We start from the raw sequence: 24240 nt of genomic DNA, 5'->3' as shown, positions 1-24240 counted from the left end.
GCACTCAAAGGTTGACCGAGAAGAGTGATGTGTATATTTTTGGAGTAGTTTTGTTAGAGATCATGTGCAGTATTACTTCCATCTGAGAAACATCACTGTGGGTCATACAGATAAAATAAGGGTATTCATATGATGTCAGAGTTGGATCTGTCGCTGCAAAGGACAAAAGTGGGAGTTGGATCTTCATCCTGGCAGCAATATCTATAAGTATGGGAGTGCAAGGACTGGCTAGTAATGCCATATCATAGGTTGAAATTTCAACTGGTATATTTGGCATCACAAATCAAGGTTTTTGTTCCATCCAATCACTGTTGTCCGCAATTTTTCTAGACCCTTTTCCACTTATCTTCCCAAAAGATCCCTTGGTTGAGATTCCTTTGAAACTGCTGCTCCCCTCACTAAAACTCTTAGATTGTCTTGGCTTGTTGGTCTTTGAAGAATCAGTGTTAGTGCAACTCTCTTTGGGAGGGACAACCACTAGTTGTGCTATGCTACTGCGACAGAAAGGGAAAGCTGGAGGAGGAGAATATGTTGTGGTAGGATTAGGTTTATTGTGACAACACAGTGCTAGAGTGTAGAGGGCACACATTTGATGCCCACAGTCCTAAACTTCAATGGTACACAATTGATCAAAGAAAATGCAACAAACCTATTCACTAGCCTGCATATTGGCACAAACAAAGACAATCAATCTGTTGCAATGATAGTCACTTGAAATTTGAAGAAAATAGATAACTGATACAACTTCTTAGTCTAATATGTGTCATAATTCTACCAAGTTTTAACCAAATAATAGACATTTGGGATTAGAAGCAAGAACACACAGCATAAATATTATCTTCAATGTTATCTTCTTGATCAGTGGAAAAAGACACTAAAGGGGCAACTCCAAATAGGATGTTTTTCTCCCTTGCTCGATTGACCTCCATAAGGGCCTTTTCCAACAAGATCTTAGCCTATGGATTGAGTTGACTTATGAATTTCCACAGTGTAGGCCAAAGCAATGGTTCTACAGAACAGGGATTCAGTAAGGCTGCATAGGCAGAGTATTTGTACTTAAGGGCTACCGCATATGGGATGCATTTGCCAAGTAAAACAGATTAATCAATAGTCTACGGAAATCTCTTGGTAAATTCTATCTTTTTATATCCTATTACAGTAGTCCTATATGTAAAAAATTAAACATATAATAAAGTTTTAGTAAATAGGAGGAATGAAGTTATGCCCTCAAAGAGAGTTAAGGGAGTTCTCACCCAGATGCATCTCGCTGAATGCGGTCAGCACCCCAAGCCAACAATTCTCACACAGAATCCAATTAGCCTCCTCAAGCAGTAAGGTGCAGAGGCTTGCTTCCTAGTCATCTGTAAGGGAAAAAACATAAAAACAAGGGTGGGTTTGATTAAATATTGAGACGGAAGGCACCTTGCCTATTCAGTCACAAACAACAAAAATACAAAGTTTCCTTTCAAGTTCAGATAGAGTGCATGCTGTTCAAGAAAGAAAGATCCATTTGACACAAATTTTCAGGAAAAAAACACAATTTTCACGAAAGAGGCACACATATTATTAAAATGAAGAGAAATATTTCACATGTGACAACTATGGTTTCAATGATACAAAGAAACTAATTACAAAATTGGGTGTCTCTATCTCTTACCCATGAGCTCCAGTGGTTGCGCAAACTAAAGCCCCATTTCTCAATAGTAATTGAACAACCCCTGCATGTTTCATTCGAGCTGCAAGGTATAATGAAGTGGCTCCAACCCCATCTCTCCCATTTACAAACTGGGAAAATCCCCAAGAGTCTGCAATGAGAGTAGACTCAGCGGTCAACACCTAAGCCAACAATTCTCGCACAGAATCCAAGCAGCCTCCTCAAGTAACAAGGTATAGAGGCATGCTTCCTGGTCATCTGTAAGGGAAAAAAACATAGAAACAAGGGCGGGTTTGATTAAATCTTGAGGTGGAAGGCACCTTGTCTATTCAGTCACAAACAACAAAAATACAAAGTTGACAATATTTCCTTTCAAGTTTTGATAGAGCACATGTTGTTCAGGAAAGAAAGATCCATTTGGCACAAATTTTCAAGAAAAAAACCCAATTTTCATGAAAGAGGAAAGCATGTTATTAAAATGAAGAGAAATATTTCAGATGTGAGAAATATGGTTTCGATGATACAAAGAAACAAATTACGAAACTGTGTGTCTCTATCTCTTACCCATGAGCTCCAGTTGTTGTGCACATTAAAGCCCCATTTCTCAACAGCAATTGAACAACTCCTGCATGTTTCATTCGGGTCGCAAGGTGTAATGAAGTGGCTCCAACCCCATATCTCGCATTTACAAACTGCGAAAATCCCCAAGAGTTTGCAACGGGAGTAGACTATGCAGCTGAGAGAATGGCTTCAAAGCAATTAGTGTGCCCATAATTTGCAACATAGTGCAAGCAAGTTCTCCAATGCAATGAGTCAAACAACAATATATTTGCACCAGCTTGCAGAAGCCTCTCAATGTAGGAAATATTCCCATACACAGTGACCATCATGAGAGGAGTCTGTTTGTTGTTACTCAGGGCATTAGGATGCAACAATTCTCACACAGAATCCAAGCAGCCTCTTCGAGCAGCAAGGTGCAGAGGCATGATCCCTGGTCATCTGTAAGGGAAAAAAAATACAAACAAGGGTGAGTTTGTTTAAACCTTGAGGTGGTGTGAACCTTGCCTATTCAATCACAAACAACAAAAATACAAAGTTGACATAATTTCCTTTCAAGAGAGCAGCCTCCGCCCTTTGCAAATCCCCTTGTTGGATGACAGAGAAGAAGGCATGTTCATTAGAGACACTATAGCTAAGAGTCTGACCCATTTATTACCGAATCTTGCCCATTGAATCCCCAATGCCCTGAGCCCCTTATCAACACCTCTAAGGCATTTGAATCTTGAAAAATCTAACTCAGGAGTCTCAAATAACTTACCAAACAACCTTGAGAAAAGTTTCACCTTGCTTATAGAATCTCGGTCCATGGAATACCATGGTGAAGGTGTAGAATATCGATCCGTGGAATACCATGGTGGAGGTGTCGAATGAGACATTTCCTGCACACCAAACCATCTTAGGCCGTGATAAGTAAAATAAAAAGATTAAGTTTCGATTGTTATTGTTTCAGTTATAACCAATTTTTTTATTAAGAGTGGCAAACATTTTAATCGTCTAACATCAGATCAGACAAATCATAGTAAGATAGGTAAGACAAGAGGGGAGTTGATTTCAGAGGGGAATGCCTTACGGCATAACTAGAGTTTGAGAAAAATTATCTAAAAATATACTAAAAAATAATAGAAACTTAAAACTATATTATTCCAAAATTATCATATTTAAATAAATTCCCTTTCATCTTATAAGGTCCAACAATGATGTGTGTTTCTATGACTATGATGTAAGCTTATTATAACATCATTGAGCACCAAGATTTTTTATCACCATTATAAATCTAGAAACAAATTAATAAATGTTATATAATCCTGACTCTAGATTTGAAAGCATTTAATTTCAAATTTTTGTTAAGATAAAATAAAAAATATGGATATAAATACAACATGTAATTAGCTATATGAAATGATCATCACCATAAACGTGAAAGTGATATTAGTAGTGGTATTATATATTATATCTTTCATAATAATAGAAAAACAAGAGTTGCATGCAACAAATGTCTCTGGGGTTTGTAAATATTGCAAGCTAAAATAAAAATAAAAAATTAAAGATAGTTAGCAAGTGGAGTTATATTCTATTCCATTTAATTTACTATTTTTATTTTGGGTGTACTAAATAAAAGAACGCATAGTATTACATGCAGATATTTGGACTCTCGAATCCTTATTTAATAGTTGTCCATTTATTATTAATGTTTGCAATATCTGGTTTTGTTGTCGAGGATTTTGGAAGTCATACCCCTAAATTTTAATGTGTAAAAATTTGATATCTATGTTAAGGGTCAAACTCGTAGTGCTTATGGTTGCAAGAAACACTTAAAAAAGTTCAAATATGAGCATTCAAAGAAGTTCACTATGTTGGATCAAGAAAATAATAATAATTTAGTGTTAGTTCATTAGAATCTTCCATATTTGGAACCATAATTAGAGGCAATGGAGATGTTGAAGAAATTGGGTTAGTTGAGGTCAATCCAACATCTCATTGGATCATTGAGTGTAACAACCCTGGTGAAAATTCCATGTAATAATAAAGGCAAAATAATAACAACGGTTATGGGACACTTATTCCAAGCTGAATGTTGGACAAAAACATCCTAGTGTGGGTGTTCATTTGGTTTATTATGGCTAAGGAAATTGGAAAGGCTTTGGAAATGCATGAGGCATTAATTATCATTTTATTGATGAAAATAATGGAAATTAGTAGAAAAAGAAAGAGAAAGGTCACAGGTTGCCTGTGAGGAGGAAAATGAAGGAAAATAATGGAAAATGAAGAAAATAAAGGCCTCATTAATAAAAAGGTTTCTGAGGATCAGTTGGTACCTTTTGTTAGTTCAGTTTTGGAGCTCTCTCTTTATTCTTTGTCTCTCTCACACTCTTGTACACTTGATTTTTCTTGGAGCACTACAGAATTGGATCAAAAAGAGTAAAGAAGGCAAAGGAAAGCAAGGATAAAGCAAGGAAGAGTAGGATCTAATAACTACAATGAGATTATTTGAAGGTATCGATTTTCATGTGTGATTTCCTTGCTAGTTTTGGCATGCATGGTTATGCATGTGTGTTTTTGGTTCTCTTGTTGTCATTGGCATGGGTTTTTCTAGGTGTGACAATGTTTTTCAGCCTAGCCTTTCCATTTTTGGATAGCCTTGGTGTGATGGGGTTCTCATGTTTAGTTGAGTTGGATTTCCAAATGGATTGAAACCGAGTGAGGTGGATCTCTGAAAGAAAGAACACATGGCCTAGTGATCCTTGAACCATACCGTGGATTGTAGTAAAGCCTTGGCCTAGTAACCCTTGGACCGGACTGTGGGTTACAATACAACCAGATTTTGGGTTGCCTCAATGGGCCTAGGAATCCTCGATCGGTAAATGGAGGGATATATGGTAAATCCTAGAGGTGGGTTCCCTTGATCAGGCCTAAGAATCATTGGTTGGTGAATGGAAGGACATACAGTAAAGCCTAGAGGGTGGTGTCTCGATTATGGCCTAATGATCTCTGAATCAGAATGTGGATTGCGGTAAATCCTAGAGACTAGGAGATAGTAAAATTCCTCACGGTGTAGGTGGAGAAATCTGGTAGCATCCATGCTTATTTGGTTTTTTTGTTTGGTTATGAGTCCCACATTCATGCTTGGAATATGGAATGGGGGTGAATGGCTGAAAGAAATATTTGGTTCAGCCAATCTATGCTCGGGTGGTTCATAGAAGTCCCAAACCCGGTTGGATTTTCCATTCATTAATAAGAGTTCCTTCTCCTTGGTATTTCATGTGTAAATGTACTGGGTTATATGTGGATTCTATGATTGTTGCATCCTTATTATTTATGTTGTTTATATGTTGGTTATGAGTGTTTTCTATGATAGTGATGATGTATGGTTCTCATCATGTTTTGATTTATAAATGAATGAACAATGAATATATGACCTAATAGATGATAATGGAACTAATGTGATAATGCATCAATTCTTCTTAGTGATGTTTAGATAAGTATGAAACTCCTATGCTCAGATCTGTTTTATGACTTGTAGAATGCATATTTGTGATATGCTTGAAGAAATGTTTGTCATGGATCGTAGGGGTTTAGTAAAGTATTTACTCAAGTATTTGCATTTGTATCATTGTTTCAGTGTTACTTTTAATTTCTGGAAGTTTCATGAAGTTCTGGGTAGTGGCGTGATACCTGGCCCTGAAAAAGTGGCATAGAATTCGGGGTCGTTGGCTTTGAACTAGCTGAAAAAGACCCCAATCACTTGTATGCCCTTGTTGTGAGAGTGACTAGAGGGCCCCAGTCACATGCATGCCCATGTCATGGGAGCAACTAAGGCTCTAGGTCAGCAAAATGCTAGGCTGTTTCAGGGGTTGATCACCTGGAAGGGTTGGTTGGCTCCTTAGGGTTATGTAGCATGTGTAGAAGGTCAGATTGGTTGTGTTGTGTCAGTTCCATTTCCTTAACTAAACATGGGGAGTTGAGTAAGATCATAGTAGTCTCTCATCACATGTTTACCCCTGTGCACTAGTTAACTTGGGTAAATGTGGTAGGAGGGTGTTACAGAGGGGTATCAGAACATGGTTCACCCCTTGGACTAGATGGGCGACGTGATGGTCATGCATTCATATCGGTGGCATATGTGTTCTCTATGCTTGTGGTTTATGTGCTTGTTGAATATGCATGGTGTTAGTCATCGCTGTAGTGGTGTCACCATGTGAAAGTTGATGGTGTTTATGTTGGATGTGTTTATCATGAGTATAGGTCGGTTATGCACGTTAGTGTTTGTATGTATCGAGTGTGCATGTAAGTATTACATATGTTTATATGTACACATTGACATGGTTTTATTTGTCATGCATGAGGTCATGATGGGTGGTTGATATGGTCATGCATTGATGACTAAAATATGGTTAGGATGACATCTATATGTTGTTATGATTGTACTTATACATGTATTGCGCTAATATGGTTGATCTTGCAGATGAGATATCCTCCTCAAACTATATTGAGGTTTTATTATTATGTTTATATTTTGGTTTAGCTGACATGATATACTTTGAAAGAAGAAAACAACAAAGATGACTAGCAAGATGGTAGACTACAGTTCCTGAGGCTCTCCTTATGGATCAAATGAGCAGTGTGGTGTTGGGCATTCTTCCAACTTAGCAGACACATTGAGAATCTTGAAGGAAGAATTAAAGATTTACAAGGCAGATAATGACATAATCATGCAGGCACAAGAGAAACAAGTAGAAGTCAATGCGGTAATCCTTTAGAGTTTGTTAGAATTGCAGAGAAAGGGATCACTTTAGATCAACCATGGATAGGAGAACAAAACAAATGGGGCATATGACGGTAGATCTCATGGTGGGCACATTGAGAATCTTGAAGGAAGAATTAAGGATTTACAAGGCAGATAATGACATAATCATGCAGGCACAGGAGAAACAAGTAGAAGTCAATGCGGTAATCCTTTAGAGTTTGTTAGAATTGCAGAGAAAGGGACCACTTTAGATCAACCATGGATAGGAGAACAAAACAAATGGGGCATATGACGGTAGATCTCATGGTGGGCACATGTTGGATAGGGATGCCATGGTTAGAGATGGAAGGTTCTTGGATACTTCGGATAGGAAAGGTGATGGACAATGTGCTATTCTAGTTCTGGTTTTGACAGGCACTATGATTGTCATCGTTATCACCCTTACAAGAGGAGTGACAAGGGATATTTTTTGGATGAGTTTAAGAAAGCTAGGCCACCTACTTTTGATGGATATTTGAAGACGCCGAAGGATGCAAAGGCTTGGTTACTTGGGATGAAGAAGTTATTTGAACTACATGAGTACACACATAATATGAAGGCCAGAGTAGCTACTTCAACCTCAAAGGAAAAGAAAATATCTGGTGGGATGATGTAAGACAGGTCAGAGACATCAGGACAAAAGACTTGAGTTGGCATGAATTCAAGAAATTCTTCAGGAATAAATACTTGTTAGAAAGGTACTACGACATCAAAGCCAAGGAATTATATGAGCTCAAAATGGGATCGATGACAAATGAGGAGTATACGACCAAGTTCTTGGAGCTTTCGAGGTATGTACCGTATCTTAAGGATGAGAAAACTAAAGTTCAAATATTTTTTAGTGGATTTCCATTATAATTTAGAGATCGGATTGAGTAGGATGAGCCTCGGTCACTTGAGGAGGTTATTGGGAAATTGAAGCATTATTATGAATAGTCAACGCGTAAGAAAATATTTCAGCAAGGAAAGGGAAAGGTAAAGGTAAAGGTAAAGGTAAAGCTTCCTCACTTGAGATTCCTCACAAATTTGGCCTCTTCTTCATCTGATTCACTGCATGAGTTAGGATGATCATCCTTGCACTTATTTTCTTGCACTTCTTTTCTACTTTGAAGGTTGATTCTTTGGCTACAAACTTTCCCTTATAACTCCTCGTCTCATAGGTAGTGAGTATTCCAAGGATTTGATTTAGAGAGAGAGGGATCAGCTTTGGTATTTCTTCAATGGTTGATACCTTGGGATTAAACCTCTCCATAAGAGATCTTAGCACTTTTTGACCTACCACCTCTTCATCCATTTTCTCATCAAGTCCTCTTATGGTGTTCACAACTTCATCAACTCTTAAAAAATACTTTGCAATCTCTTCATCACCATGGATGCTCAAAGATTCAAATTGCATCCTAAAGCCTTGGAATTTAGCTTTCTTTACCTTGTTGTCTCCTTCATAATAGTTGCTCATATTCTCCCAGTGATCCAGGTGGCTCCAGAAATGCTCAGATTTAGAAGTGGCTTCAGAATAACTCAAATATAAAAATTGTCGGATCGAAGCAAAATCAGGACTAGATCAAAGTGCTCGGCGCCCTGATTCCAACGGTGTGAATAACACTCAAATTCAAGCTCATATGGTCAAGTTATTCACGGTCAAACTTGGGCAAGTGGTAGGGTTAACGAGGCAATAAATTGACCGAGACCTGACTCATGGAATCCGACCACTGGAACGAGCGAATATGTTGGGTACTTAATTTTCCCAATAACCCTTATTTTTGTCAAAGTTAAAAAGGGTCAGTTGGTTTTATAAGAACCAAAAATTATTAAAATATGGGTGGTGGGTTGCCACCCCCCGACCTTGTAACAGATCGTACAAATGGCGCAACGACCAGTGGTCAATGCAAACATTAAACCATATAAATATAACATAGTTGTTATATGTCTCACGACCATTGGAAAATGGAACCATATGTGGAGCCAACGGGGCTCGAACCCGCTGGGCCCACCCCCACCGGACGACCCCATATTTAAACTTAAAACAAAATCCAATGCAAAAGAAGTTTAACCGCTAGTTATGTTAAGAGGTAACTGTCGGCTATGTTAAGAGGTACATTACCACCAGTGCATATGTTGACCACCAGCGGATCGGTTAAAAAAACGTTACCAAGTTGGGGGTCAGTGGGGTTTGAACCCTCAACCTCCCAAATCCAATCTTAGCACCTTACCATTGGATCAAACGATCAAAATTGTAATTTCCGCCGCAACATTTATATATATTTCTTTGCTAACCAGTCAATGGGGGAGAACCGACGGAGGTTGAACTGTGCACGAAGGCCAAGGTGAAATCATGCCCAGTGGAATCTTTCCCAGTCAGCAGAGTGGAACACTAACACAGGAGAATCTCAAGATGTCGAAAATATTCCTTGGGAGGTAAATTTTTACAGTGACGAAACTTGATGTGTTTATAGTCATTTTTACAAGTTTTCTCACTAGCAGTCCAACCGTGCATTCAGAATCTGCATCTGAGCAGTGGAAATTCAAGTGCCCAGTAGCACAGAACCTTTGAAGAATATTATGGAATCTTAAAGATTCCCTTGGAGGCTGAATTTTGCCAGTGTCGGAATGTAGCCAACTTTATACTCATTCTTCACAGAATTTCGCAAAGAGCATAGTGGTGTGCTCACAATCTTCATCAGAGCAGAAAATCTTCCGAGCATCTTTAGGAATGAATCTTCATGGGAATATTCAAGATTCATGATGGCCCAAAATTTGACGATGTCAGAATTGGACAAGTTTACAATCGATTTTACACCACTCAACGCCAGGAATTTAGTGGTGCAGTCCATTTCAGCAGCCGAGCTTTGCATTTTCGGCCATATTCAAAAGTGGAGGTATGTGATGCAGTTATGTTATGCGTCCTTTTTCTTTGCTGAGATGATGTATTGTTGTTGAGATCCCTGTGTAACACTATGTTGAGGGATAATTGTTGCCACATTATTGTGAAAATGTATTAGTTTGTCATGCTAAAAAAAGACCCATTTTGAGTGATAATTTTTATAGTGAGAACGTCTCATGGAGAGACACGCCACTCTTGTCGAGGGTATTTGTCCTTGTTATGACAAAGAACATGCCATGTACATCATCATCATTAGCAATAATTAATGAAGCGACCTCCACTATCTTGACACCGAGCCCAGAGGCGTAACCCACACTAGGTGAACTCTTTTATCAATGTGTTTTGTGTTCTTGATTTGTTGATCATCATTGTGTTTCCTCTTGTTTAAGCATGCACATGTGATTGTTTTATGCTCTTTTAAATGCAATTCTAATAACATCACAATAGTAAAAGGCCTTGGATAATTCTGATAGCTGAAGAGATCTAGATCAAGTTTGGTATCAGAGCGATCTTCTTATTGATGTGAATTGCGAGTATGAACGACTGAACGTGCAAAAAGAAATAAAATGGATGATAACATAGATATGTACGAGGACCTCCTCAGGATGTCCAAAATGGTAGACATAATATACGTAGCTTATGAGGAGAAGATGACAAGAGAGGAACGAGAGAGCAAAGGACGATGCTCCATCTACCCCTTCTAGTGAACATTCATCACCTTCATCATCTTCTCATCATTTGAATGAGGAGATCATGATCGAAATCTTGTGGGGAGGCCCCCAAGATCTAAAAAATTGAAATGGATCTTGAGGGGGGAGGCCCCCAATATCTGAAAAATTGCAATGCCAGAAAGAAAGGGAGAGACCACATAGTAAATAAAACCACAAAGAAACTTTTTTTATTAAAACAGATAATAACTATAGAGGCTACATTGTGGTGGACAATCTACCCTTTTACAAAATGTGACGTTTTACTTATAGCCTTTTTTAATTACAATACCATAGGTAAATTCCATGGGTGGGTATATAGAATAGGCAAATGAATACCATCAATTGATGTCACATACAATACCATGGGAAAATACCATGGGTGAATGAATACCATGGATGGATACCACTTACAATACCATGGGTGGAGGAATACCATGGGTAAATTCCATGGGTGGAGGAATACCATGGGTAAATTCCATGGGTGGATGAATACCATGGGTAGATTCCATTTTCCATTCGGATCATTCCTCCCTCCTTAAGAAGCAATGGTCCCCATTGTGTGAATTTTCCTCCTTAGAAGCCTGGTTGAATACGAAGAGCCACTAAAGAGAAGGTTTTTGTGTAGTTAACCCATAACCATGATGAACGAAGATCCGAGAATAGAGATACCTTGTAATGCTTGTGACCAATTGTGATATTGATAGTGTGCGACCTAGAAAATGGTCTTCGATGACGTGTGGGTTTGTGGATGACCCATAACCATGACAAACGAAGATCTGAGGATGGAGATACCCTGTAATGCTTGTGATCAACTGTGATACTGACAATGTGCGGCCTAGCAAACGGAATTCGATGAAGTGTGGATTTGTGGATGACCCATAACCATGACAAATGAATATCCGAGGATAGAGATACCTTGTAATGCTTGTGACCAACTATGATACTAACAGTGTGCGGCCTAGCAAATGGATTTCGATGATAAGGATTTTGTGTGGTTGGCCCATAACCATGATGCTGACTATTGATGAAGTAGCAGGTGCCTACATAGCTTAGGGTGGGAGGGAACTTCTCCAAAAAACTCGATCCAGATGCTGATATGCTAAAATTGATGAATGTGAAGTAGGTGCCTACTAAAGTGGGGTGGGAGGGCACATCTCCAAAGGGAACCCACTCCGAATGCTGCTCCAAATTTAAAATGGGCATAACTCGGTCAATATAACTCAAAATCTTTATTATAACCTATTTTTGGAAATAGAATGACCATTTTTCATCTTCCCATGTGGTTGAAATCCCTACATGGACACTTTGGAAACTTAGGTTCGCACTACAACTGTCCTGTCATTACAAAAGTTCTAAAAAAAATAGTTGATTTTAAATCAATGATATCTCCCTCATCCGAACTTCGATTCGACCAATTTTTTTTTTTTGAAATTGGGTGATTTTTAGAGAGGAGCTCAAATATATAATCATTTTTCCTGAAATTTTGCACAAAAACTGCAAAAAATGATATGAGAGCCACCATCCACGAATTGCCGTCAAAAAAATTTATGCAACATAGTTTATTTTAAATCAGTGATATCTTCTTCATCTAGATTCTGATTCAACTGATGTTTGTCTTGAATTTGGGTATTTTTCGCAAGGAATCTAGATTTGTTATTTATTTTTGTAAATTTTGCACCAAACATTTCAGATATTATCTTCAAACTCGCCGCCGAAAAAAATTCCTACAAAAAAATGAAAAAAAAAAGAAAAAAAAAAGAAAAAGAAAAATTCTTCCTGCTTTGCCCAAGAAAGTGCCCTGTGGAGGTCATAGCACGTGCCTGAAATTTGTTGAATATTTCTACAAAAAATTGAAACTGAAATAAGCATCAAACCCTCATTCCCATGGAATCGTAACCTGACTATGATACAACTGATTCAGATCTTGGGGGGAGGCCCCCAAGATCTGAAAAATTGAAATGCCAGAAGAAAAGGGGAGAACACACAGTAAATAAAACCAAAAAGAAACTTTTTTTTATTAAAACAGATAATAAATATAGAGGCTACATTGTGGTGGACAATCTGTCTTTTTACAAAATGTGACTTGTTACTTATAGCATTTTTTTGTTACAATACCACAGGTAAATTCCATGGGTGGGTATATACCATGGGTGAATGAATACCATCGGTTGATGTCACATACAATACCATGGGAAAATACCAAGGGCGAATGAATACCATGGATGGATCCCACTTACAATACCATGGATAAATTCCATGGGTGGATGAATACCATGGGTAAATTCCATGTGTGGATGAATACCATGGGTAGATGCCATTTTCCATTCAGATTTAATCAATCAGAGCCTTCAAGTAGATAATTTTGAATTGAGGAGGCTTCTACAAGAAGAGAAAGAGGAGAAGCAGAGACTGCAGCTTCAACTACGAGCCACAAAAGAGGCCTTGGTAGGATTGAAACGCAACGAAGGCTTAGCAAAGCCATCATCACCTTTTTTAGAATCAATAGTTGAGGTAAACAATGTTGATCGTTCTTCAATTTCATCTTCACATGATGTTATTTCTATTGGAAATGTGGAGGTAGCCATTTCAAGAACTAGCATGAGACTCCTTACTAAGATGGGGTATAAAGGAGGAGGACTTGGTGTTAATGGCCAAGGAATGACTCAACCATTGGAGGTTGTGCAAAGACTTCGATTTGCAGGTTTGGGGTACATCGAAGGAGAGAGTTCAAAGGTTTCTGAAGCATCCAAGACATTGTTGAAACCGTCAAGGAAAGAGAATGACGGGAACACATCACCATCCTCCCATGGCAGTGCACATTGTAGAGGAAGACTTAAGGCAAGCTCTCATCACCATAATTGCACCAGAGGCAACACAAAGAGGTATAACAAGTCTTATTATTCTAGAGTTCATTTTTTATTACAAGTATTTTGTTAATGATGAACGTAAATCGTGGCATAAAAAAACATGTAGTTTTTGTTGTTTACATAACCTTGTGGTTGCTGAGTGTTGGAAGAGAATGGAAGCAAGAAAGAGGATGAGGCGTAAAAGGCCTTTTCCACATAAGGGAAGGAGGTAGGTTAATCAGGTTTGGAGGAAGAATACTTTTTGCAGTCATTGCAATAGAGGTGGCCATCAAAGAGCCACATGTTGGAGGCTCCATCTAGAGCAACATCTTAAGGACAAAGCGTCTGTGCAGAAACCAGTTGGTGAAGTCATTCAACAAACGAATCCACAACATTCATGGTGCTCTACTTTATTAATTAAAAAATGGTTACTAGACACGATAACTTGTCATGGCCTCATTTTGTAAATCATGTGTTGTGACTTAAAATGTAAAAGTGATGATGTGTTTTCCATCACTTGTTGAAGCAACAATGATGTTTTGGCCTTGTATTGATATTTGGGGTATTGTTTCCATTTTGATGTAAACTTGACCACAAAGTATGTGTTATAAACTTGTGGTAAGTATGGGATGCTTGGGTCATAATTGGTCATGTAATTGAGCATGTAATTTCCAAAATATTGTACTACATGTTTGCAGAGGATGCAGGTGTCGGCTCATCGCTTATGGCTCCGAAGAACAAAGGTGAAGGAGAATGAAGGGTGACCTGTCGCGACACTTGTGGGGCAGACATTGTGCATGAAAGTTGCAAATTATGTTCATGTTTTTGGAGGACCAAAATCTCCTTATTGGGGAGGAATGATCTAGGTGGCTCCATACATGCTCAGATTCAGAAGTGGCTTCAGAATAGCTAAAAATTTAAAATTGTCATATCGAAGCGAAACTAAGACCAGATCAAAGTGCTCTTCTCCCTGATTCCAATGGTGTGAACGACACTCAAATATGATCTCATATGGTCGATTTATTCACGATCAAATTTCAGGTCAAACTTGGGCAAGTGGCAGGGTTAACGAGGCAATAAATTGACCGAGACCCGGTGCACAAAATTTGGCCACCGGAATGGGAAAATTTGTTGGGTACTTAATTTGCCTAATAACCCTTATTTTCATCAAAGCTAAAAAGGGTCAGTTTGTTTTATAAAAAACCAAAAATTATTAAAATATGGTTGGAAGGATTCCACCTGCACCACCCCCACCACCCCCACTAGAGAATGTCATAAACAAAAATAAAAATCAGTGATATGATTGGGGTGGTAGGCGGCCAAACCCCGCCACCCCAACCTTGTAACATATTGTATAAATGGCGCAATGGCCAGTGGTCAATGCAAACCTTAAACCATATAAATATGACATAGTTGTTATATGGCCCACGACCATTGGAAAATCAAACCATATGTGGAGTAGGTGGGGCTCGAACCCGCCCGACCCACGTGGGTCGGCCCTTGTCAGGCGACCCCATATTTAAACTTAAAACAAAATCCAACACAAAAAAAATTTAACCGCCAACTATGTTAAGAGGTACATTACCACCAGTGCATATGTTGACCATTAGTGGATCGGTTGAAAAGGTCAGCGGGGTTTGAACCCCCAACATACCAACTCCAATCTTAGCACCTTACCGTTGGATCAAACAATCAACACTGTATTTTCCGCCACAATAATTATATATATTTCTTTGCTAACCAGTCGACGAGGGAGAACCGACGGACCTTTGGAGCAGAGAAGCGGAACGAAGAAGGAACGGAGGCAGAACTATGCACGAAGGCCGAGGCAGAACCATGCCTGGCATAACCTTACCCAGTGAGAGGAGTGGAACCCTAATGCAGGAGAATCTCAAGATGCCGAAAAGATTCCTTGCGAGGTAAATTTTATAGTGACAAAATTTGATGTGTTTATAGTAGTTTTTTTTGCATGTTTTCTTGCTAGGAGTCCAACCATGCAGTCACAATATTTATTTGAGCAACAGAAATTCAGGTGCCCAATAGCACAGACTTTGAAGAATATTATGGAATTTTAAATATTCCCTTGGAGACTAAATTTTTCCAGTGTCAGGATGTAGCCGATTTTATACTCATTCTTCACAGAATTTCGCAAGGGGCATAGTGGTGTGCTCAAAATCTTCATCCGAGGGCCCAAAATTTGCTGGTGTCAGAATTGGACAAGTTTACAATCGATTTTATGCCACTCATCTCTAGGAATTTAGTGGTGTAGTCCATTTCAGCAGTCGAGCTTTGCATTTCCAGCCATATTCGAAAGTGGAGGTATATAATGTAGTTATGTTATGCATCCTTTTGTTTTGCTGAGATGATGCCTTATTGTTGAGATCCATGTGTAACACTATGTTGAGAGATACTTGTTTCCACATCATTGTGACAATGTATTAGCTTGTCATGTTGAAGGAAGACCCATTTTGAGTGAGAATTCCGATAGGGAGAACGTATCGTGGAGAGACACGCCACTCTTGTTGAGGGTATTTTTCCTTGTTATGACAAAGAACATGCCATGTGCTTCATCATCATTATCAACAATTAATGAAGCGACCTCCACTATCTTGACACCGGGCCCAGAGACGTAACCCACATTAGGTGAACTCCGTTATCAATGTGTTTTGTGTTCTTGATTTTTTTGATCGCCACAATGTTTCCTCTAATTTAAGAATGCACATGTGATCGTTTTATGCTCTTTTAAGTGCAATTCTGATAACATCACAGAAGTAAAAGTTCTTGGATTATTCTGGTAGCTGAAGAGATCTAGATCACCCATATAGTTTTGGCAGATGTGCAATTCATTACTTTGACAAGCTCCATTTGAGCTAGGCTAGCAAGTAGGGCATGCATTGGTTTAGCATTGCATGATAACTCCAATTTATTATATTTAGTTATCATTGTTGGAGGTCTTATATATTATTCTTCCACACCATCCCATATATTTGATCCAAGTGACTGAACATAGGTCCTCATCTTCACTTTCTAGAACACAGAATTTGGTCCATTGAGCATAGCTACCTTATTGGTAAATCCTCCTTCCTAGTTCACCATGGTACTTGATATTTATTCCATTTGTTAGACTGATAAGAAGTAATGTTCTCTAATACCAATTGTTGGAAACTAGGACAATACTGAGAGTGGGGTGAATCCATATTGTAACAATATTACCAATTAAAAAAAACTTGTTACTTAGTGCATACCATTGAATACTTCAACAATAACTTAAGTAACCATAATAAATATTAGCATAAAAAATCAAAATGGAACACACATGAACAAGTAAATTTCAGAACTAATCTTTAATTTATTCACGAGGCAAGTTACAACTTGCAAGTACAAAGTACTGGCTATGACCAAAAAGAAGCTACAACTTCCCATTTTATCAGCTACAACTAAATGGAGCTACAACCCCACCTATTCTCCAGCACCCACTGGAAGGAGCTCCAACCCCTAATCAACAAGATACAAATTTCTTTGACACTTACTGTTCCATTTTTCATCTATTTTCGTACTAGGGCCATCAATTCCTTCTCTTCTTTTCTAACAAATAATTTATCCTTTTCACCCCTCAAAAATCACCTAAAACAATCTCTAATTACTATGAAAAACACCACCCCACCATACCAACACCTCCCTGCTTCAGAGGCTCTGTCTCGAAATCAATTGGTACATTTTGCTCGATGATGCCTTCTTTTATATATTTTCTTTTGCTATCTTTAACTTTGAATTTGTGCATGAAGTCTTTATTTTTTCCTTTGTCCTACTTCTTCAGTATTTTAGACTGTGTTTGTTGTTCTAGGCTGCATCTCTATGTTAAAATGACCTTCTTTTCCTTTTCTTCCACTTAAACTAAGTTTTTCTGCTATTTTTATGCATTCTGGTTTTTTACAGAGTTTAGAAGTACACTTTCTATTTCTATCTATAGCTAATTCTGAATTAACTACCAAAACTGTAGTTAAACTAGAAATTCCATTGTTTATTCCCTTAAGGCCCTTTTCCTTGGCCCTTTTTTCAGTTTTCCGCCATAGAACTAGTCTCTGCGACCACTTTCTAAGGCCCTCGACATTAAGCCCTTTCAAGTCCTATTGGGAGCCTTTTTCTTTTGTTAATGCCTCCACGCAGTTGGTCACACCTCTATGCGAAGTGACCAAGGAACACTGCTTAGCTGCTTCCAAGAGCCTCTGCGACTCTTTTCAACTATCACGCTTATGGTCAATCCTTGTGACATAAGGCATGGTGAAGGCACTTAGCTCGTAGCTCCCAATTTGGATCTTCTATTTAATTTAATTCTTTAACAGTTATGGGATTCTAGGATCTAGGGTTATCCCCACACTCTATAATCGTTGTGCCCTTAGTCTCAACTGTTGCATGGCAGTTGTGCTTGGTGATAATTCTGGAGCCCCCTTTAACCGTCGGTGTCTTGCTGCTGGGCTGATGTGTTTGTGGGGACCACCCAATGCTTTCTCTATTGGCTACCTCTTTTGAAACTATTCCCCAACTCTCTTTTCCCAACGCCGTTACCAAATTGCATCCAACAAACCTGACGGTGAAATGCCTACAGGATGAATTGTCCTGTGCATACTCCCGGTGCTTTTTTAATTGGTTGCTACTACTGTCAGTAGGCCGATGTGTCTCGACACTCATTGCCTGAAAAAATCTCTTGTGCGCCATTTTAAATCTTTCGGTCTTATTCCACCGGGATGACATCACCATGACATCAATACTGCCACATGTCGTCCTCTGAGTGGTGACACATGTCACATGGAAAAGGGCCACTTGGGTGCCCAAAAATGTTTAATCTTCTTGCCATGTGTCCACCCCTTATCGGATGATGCTAACGTCATCCTTTGTTGTCATTCAGGCCAATCATGAGCTGCCACCTGTCTTGTTGTCAGAGAGGAGAGAGGATGTAATATGCCTTCCGTTACTGTAACCTTATTTGGTTTAGATTTATGGAAAATCCATGAAAAAATTTGATTGATGATGTAAATGAATAATTATTAATAAATAAATAAATAGAGTGTATGTACTTGGGAATGAGGCACTTAGAAATGAGATTCTTGCCAAAAACAAAAGAATATAATCTCATAGGTAAATGAGATTGGAAAATTATTCATGATAAGAATTCTAGATAATATTCTAGATTAGCTTAATGGATGGGAGAGAAATATCCATTAAGTTTCTTAGCTGGAGAAAGATTCTAAGCTTGGAAAAAAAACATAAAAGCATTGCGGGAGAGAAAGGTGGGATTTTATGGAAAAGCCTAGGCAAGTGGATAAAAAGGTCCACAAAAGCAGGACACCGCTAAAAGGAAAATTTATCATGGAATATAAGTATTAAATACTTGAGAAAAGGATCAAAATGTTTTTGATTCCTTGGTAAGACAATCTTGGCTCGGGGGGAACTGGTGGACAATTCAAGCTTGGGTGGTTAGTGGCTTTCTCTAGTATAGGTTCAGCTGCGAGCTTAGCTACTATTATATGGTTAGATCTATGAAGGGTTATGAAGTTTGTTATATAATAGTTAGATGTGTAGCAAAGCACAGTTAATATTATTGTGTTCAAGCTTACATAGACACATGTTCGAATTGGAATATGTTCTAGGTTAAATTACCAGAGAATGATGAATGTTTGCAGCACTGATTTGAGTAGAAAATAGCTAATTATCTTAATTATAGTAAGAGCATGCTGGATAGCACTTAGGTAGGATTGAATTGGTTTCTTTTATTGTTAAATTAGGAATAAATTCATTGTGAAAGGAAATACAGGTAAAGGGATTAACTAAATATATTTTATTGAACACCATATTGGCAAAAATCGTAATAGCATGAATTATGATCGTGAGCATGTTGTAGCTAGATTTCTCCAACTCTATCTAAATGGGAAGGTGAAAAGTAATTTTGCAAGTTCAACTTATATTTTCTTAACTAATGTTATCATATTTAAGATCCATAATTGGATAGGCACAATAATATGCTGAAGAATTAAACGGCATGTTCAACTAGAGAGTCAAGAGAAGGTGGATTGGTTTCCTAAGAGGAGGTTAAATTTAACCATTAGCCGAATTGGTTAATCTATATATGGTTTCTTGTTCTCAAAACTATGCTTTTTATTACATTGAGGTGTGTTTTATACTTATTATTGTTACCGCTGCTGAATAAATAGGATAATTCGGGGAACAACCATAAAATAAATTAATCTTTAGTCTCACGTACTAGAAGACAAAGGAAATATATTTCAGAATTCGTTTAAAAATTGTAAATATAGAACACTAAATAGTAAGGGGGTTAGTGGCTAATTTCAAATAGGGACTCCCTTATTTATTTCGAGCAATAGTTACTATAAGAATAAAGAAATGAGATACTAGTGAAGATGTGTAGTATAGTTGATAAGCATAGATGAGATATGCGTTGATCACCGAACTCAACTCCTTACAATTAGAAATAGTCTACGTAGAAAATGTGTGCATTGCTAATGAGACAAATCAAGAACCTCACATCAATTACATACAACACACAATTAAAATTAGAGTCGAAATAGATGGAAATGAGCAAATTAAATAAAACCAGTACAAATTCTTAAACAAAGACTTAACTACACCCCCACTATCCATGACAAGAATTTTACCAAACATGTCACAAATATGCATTTTACAAGTCATAATAACATATTTGAGCATAGGGGTCTTATACTTATTTGAGAATTTCTAAGAAGCATTGATGCCTTATCACATTAGCTACATTATCATCTATTAGTCATAGATTCATTGCTTAAGAAATTACAAGTTAAAACATGATGAGAACCATACATTTTCACTGCCATAAAACATATTCATAACCAACATATAAACAATAGAAATAATGAGGACCCAAACACCATAAATGCCACATATAATCCAGTAATTTTATACATGAAGTACAAAGGAAAGGAACTCTTATTAATTAATGCAAAAGCCAACCCGGTATAGGACTACCACATTCCACCCAACCATATATTGGTTGAGCCAAATCTCTCTTTACCCAATCACCCGTGTGCCATATTCCAAGCATGAATGTGGGACTCAAACCAAAAGAACCAACCAGGGCTTCCCGAGGCTAAGCCACCTCACCCTCATCAATAGAATTAGGATTTACCACAATCCTCATTGGATCACTACGCCATAAACAATAAACACATAATATCAGGCTTTACTGTAACCCACATCAGATCACTAGGCCATAAACAAGCATGGATGCCACCATATTTCTCCACCCACACCGTGAGGTATTTTCCTGTCTCCTAGTCTCTAGGATTTACCACAATCCACAATCTGATCTAGGTATCACTGGGCCATAATCGAGACACCACCCTCTATGCTTTACCGTATATTTCTCCCTTCACCGGTAAGGATTCCTAAGCCTGATCAATGGAAACCACCTCTAGGCTTTACCGTATATCTCGCCATTCACCAGTCGAGGATTCCTAGGCCCACCAAGGCACACAATACCTGGCTTTACTGCAACCCACAGTTTGGTTCAGGGTTCACTAGGACAATGGATTTACCCCAATCCATACTCTAGTTTAGAGATCACTATGCCATGTGTTCTTTCATTCAGAGATCCACCTCACTCAACTTCAAATCCATCTGACAATCTAACTAAACCAAAACATGAGAACCCCATCTCACCATGATTATCGGGAAATGGTAAGGCAAGGTTGAATAACACTGTCACACCTGGAGAAACCCATGCCCATGACAACAAGAGAACTGAGAACACACATGCATAACCATGCATGCCACATCTAGCAAGGAAATCACACATTCAAATCGATACTTGTAAGTAAACTCATTGTAGTTGTTGGATCCTGGTCTTCCTTGCTTGATATTTGCTTCCACTTTGCCTTCTTTTCCTTTCTTGATGCAACGCTGAAGTGGTCCAAGAAAACAGTGTCCAAGAGTTTGTGAGAGAGAGAATAGAGAGAAAAAACTAACAATGAACTGACCAAAAGCCATGAACTGATCCTCATAAGCCTTTTTATTAATGTGGCCTCTATTTTTTTTCATTTTCCATTATTTTCCTTATTTTTCCTCCTCATATGCAACCTGTGACCTTTCACCTTCCCTTTCTCCTAATTTCCATTATTTTCATAAGTAAAATGCCAATTAATGCCATATTTCCTTTCCAAAGCCTTTTCCATTACCTTTGCCAATTTCCTTAGCCATGATAACCGAAATTAACACCCACACTAGGATGCTTTCCTAACATTTAACTTGGAATAAGTTTCCCATAACCGTGGTTATTATTTTGCCTTTATTAACTTTAATTACATGGAATTTTCACCCTTAGGGGAACACCGTCCTCAGTTTTCAATGACCCCTAAAACCAACAATACTGCTAAAAGTAAAACATATTTCCCATGGACCTTTATAACTTAACTCTTTGCAGTATTTACAATGATCAACTTGTTGAGAAGCAAACCAACATGACAACAATAATGACATGACACCCATACCACTTATTGGATGTTTATAACACAACTCATGGTGGTATTTACATCCATTACATATTTACATTACCAAAACACCACATTAAACATATACTCAAAACATATACCAAAAAATATATCAAGGAAATTCTCTCAACTAGTGAATAAACAAGGATGCATAGTCCGCATCTGATCTTCCATCTCCCATGTAGCTTCATCGAGCCCAAAGTGCTTCCAATGCACTTTAACCTGCTCGATTGCTCGATTCTGGAGCATGAGAACCTTTCTCTACAATATATGCTGAAGTTCCAGATGTAATTATCCATTTGGCTCCACCTGCAATACAAACCAGTTAATCACATGATCAACATATTTAACATACTTCTTAAGCAATGACACATGGAAAACATCATGGACTTTCACTGTTGGAGGCAGTGCAAGTCAATAGGCTATTGGTCCAATCCTTTCAAGAATCTTGAAAGGTCCACAAAACCGAGGTGCCAGCTTGGCACACGATCCAATCCACAAGGAGCTCTTCTTTGACTTGATGCACAAGTACACATGTTCCCCAACCTGAAAATCCTTTAACAACTTGTTCTGATCTGCATAACTTTTCTGAATGTCCTGTGTTTCCTTTAGATTCTTCTTGATTACCTACATTTCCTGTTCCATTTCTGCTAACATGTATGGTCCAATCAATATCCTGTTCACCAGGTCACTCCAACTGATGGGAGTATTACAACTCCACCCATACAATGCCTCAAACAAACTCATCCTCAGTGATTTTTGGTAACGATTATTGTAGGTGAACACAACCAATGGAAGGTACTCCTCCCATCCCCTCTGTTGATTCATCAAATACATCCTCAACATGTCCTCCAATATCCTGTTGACCCTCTCTGTCTGTCCATCTATATGCGGATGATAAGTTGTACTGAAGGCCAAATTTGTACCTAAACCTGCAAACAAATCCTTATAAAAATTGGATGTGAACTTTGCATCCCTGTCAGACATTATCTTCTTTAGAACACCATGCAATCTGACCACATCTTTGATTAAGATCTATGCCACATCACTAGATGAATATGTAGCCTTCACTGAAATGAAGTGTGTGTTATGAAACCAGCTCAAGAAAAGATAGAAAAGATAGATCAACGCCTTAGAATTCAGCCTCTTCGATGGGGCAACCTCCTTTACATTACATAAATGAACAATTCTTGGATGATTCAAATGACAAAACCTCCTTTCTATATATAGGAGTCTAAGGAGTCACAATATAATCCAGCTGACCTAACAATAATAATATAAAGCCACAAAAATAACAATAGAGGGATTCTATGGGCACATTAATAACAATATGGAGGTAATGGGGGCACAACAATATAAATAAGGGGTATAACTACAATAGTAATGGGGTAATCACTAGTATTATAGGGACCCAACATGCCCCTCTCCTTCAAAAAAGTGTTGTCCTCAACGCTTGAGTAGTTCAGGATACTTCTGCATAAAATTCTCATCCTCCCATGTGGAATCTTCAGCGGATAAGTTCTTCCACTTGATAAGGTACTCTGAAATTGATCGATTTCGTAGCTGTCGAGTTCTTGTTTCTATAACTGCTTATGGTTCCAATATAATTTTTCCTTCCTCGTCAAGTTCTGGCAATATTGTTTGAATTGGGAGCTTGTCGCCTATAACCTTCTTTAAGCATGAAACATGGAAAACTGGGTGCAATCGAGAAGCTGCAGGAAGCTCCAATTTGTATGCCATAGTACCAATCTTTTGCAACACCTTGTACGGACCATAATACTTTGGTGATAATTTATTATCCTTCTTAGCTTGCTTGAGGGACATTTGCTTATATGGTTGTAGCCGTAGGAATACCCAATCACCTACATCAAAACTTCTTTCACTGCGATGTTGATCTGCCTGTTGTTTCATTCTATTCTGTGCCAACACGAGGTTATCCTTTAAGAGTTGGAGGACTTGTTGTTGATGTTCGATGTGATGTTCCACTGCCTGAACCTTAGAATTTTCTCTTAAATATGATGTGATGGATGGTGGTTGATACCCATAAAGTGCCATAAATGGGGTCATTTTTGTTGCTGTATGAAAGGAAGTGTTATACCACCATTCAGCCAGAGGCAACCATTTGACCCATTGTGTCTGTTTATCAGATACAAAGCAACGAAGATATCCTTCCAAACATTTGTTTACTATCTCAGTTTGCCCATCAGATTGAGGATGATAAGATGAGCTATGAGCTAACTGAGTACCAAGACAAGAAAATAATTGTGT

General features: G+C 38.2%; 1 pseudogene; it reads right to left on the bottom strand.

Annotated features, from left to right (window-relative positions):
• Positions 1 to 283: 283 nt before the first annotated feature.
• Positions 284 to 22959, bottom strand: LOC149258752 (putative E3 ubiquitin-protein ligase XBAT31; annotated as a pseudogene).
• Positions 22960 to 24240: the final 1281 nt, after the last annotated feature.

This window comes from Pinus tabuliformis, chromosome 6 (genome assembly GCF_031772625.1).
Source record: "Pinus tabuliformis cultivar Carrire ecotype Pingquan chromosome 6, CPIR1, whole genome shotgun sequence".
In the NCBI taxonomy this organism is placed as follows: Eukaryota; Viridiplantae; Streptophyta; class Pinopsida; order Pinales; family Pinaceae; genus Pinus; species Pinus tabuliformis.
This window is presented reverse-complemented; position numbering and strand designations above follow the sequence as displayed.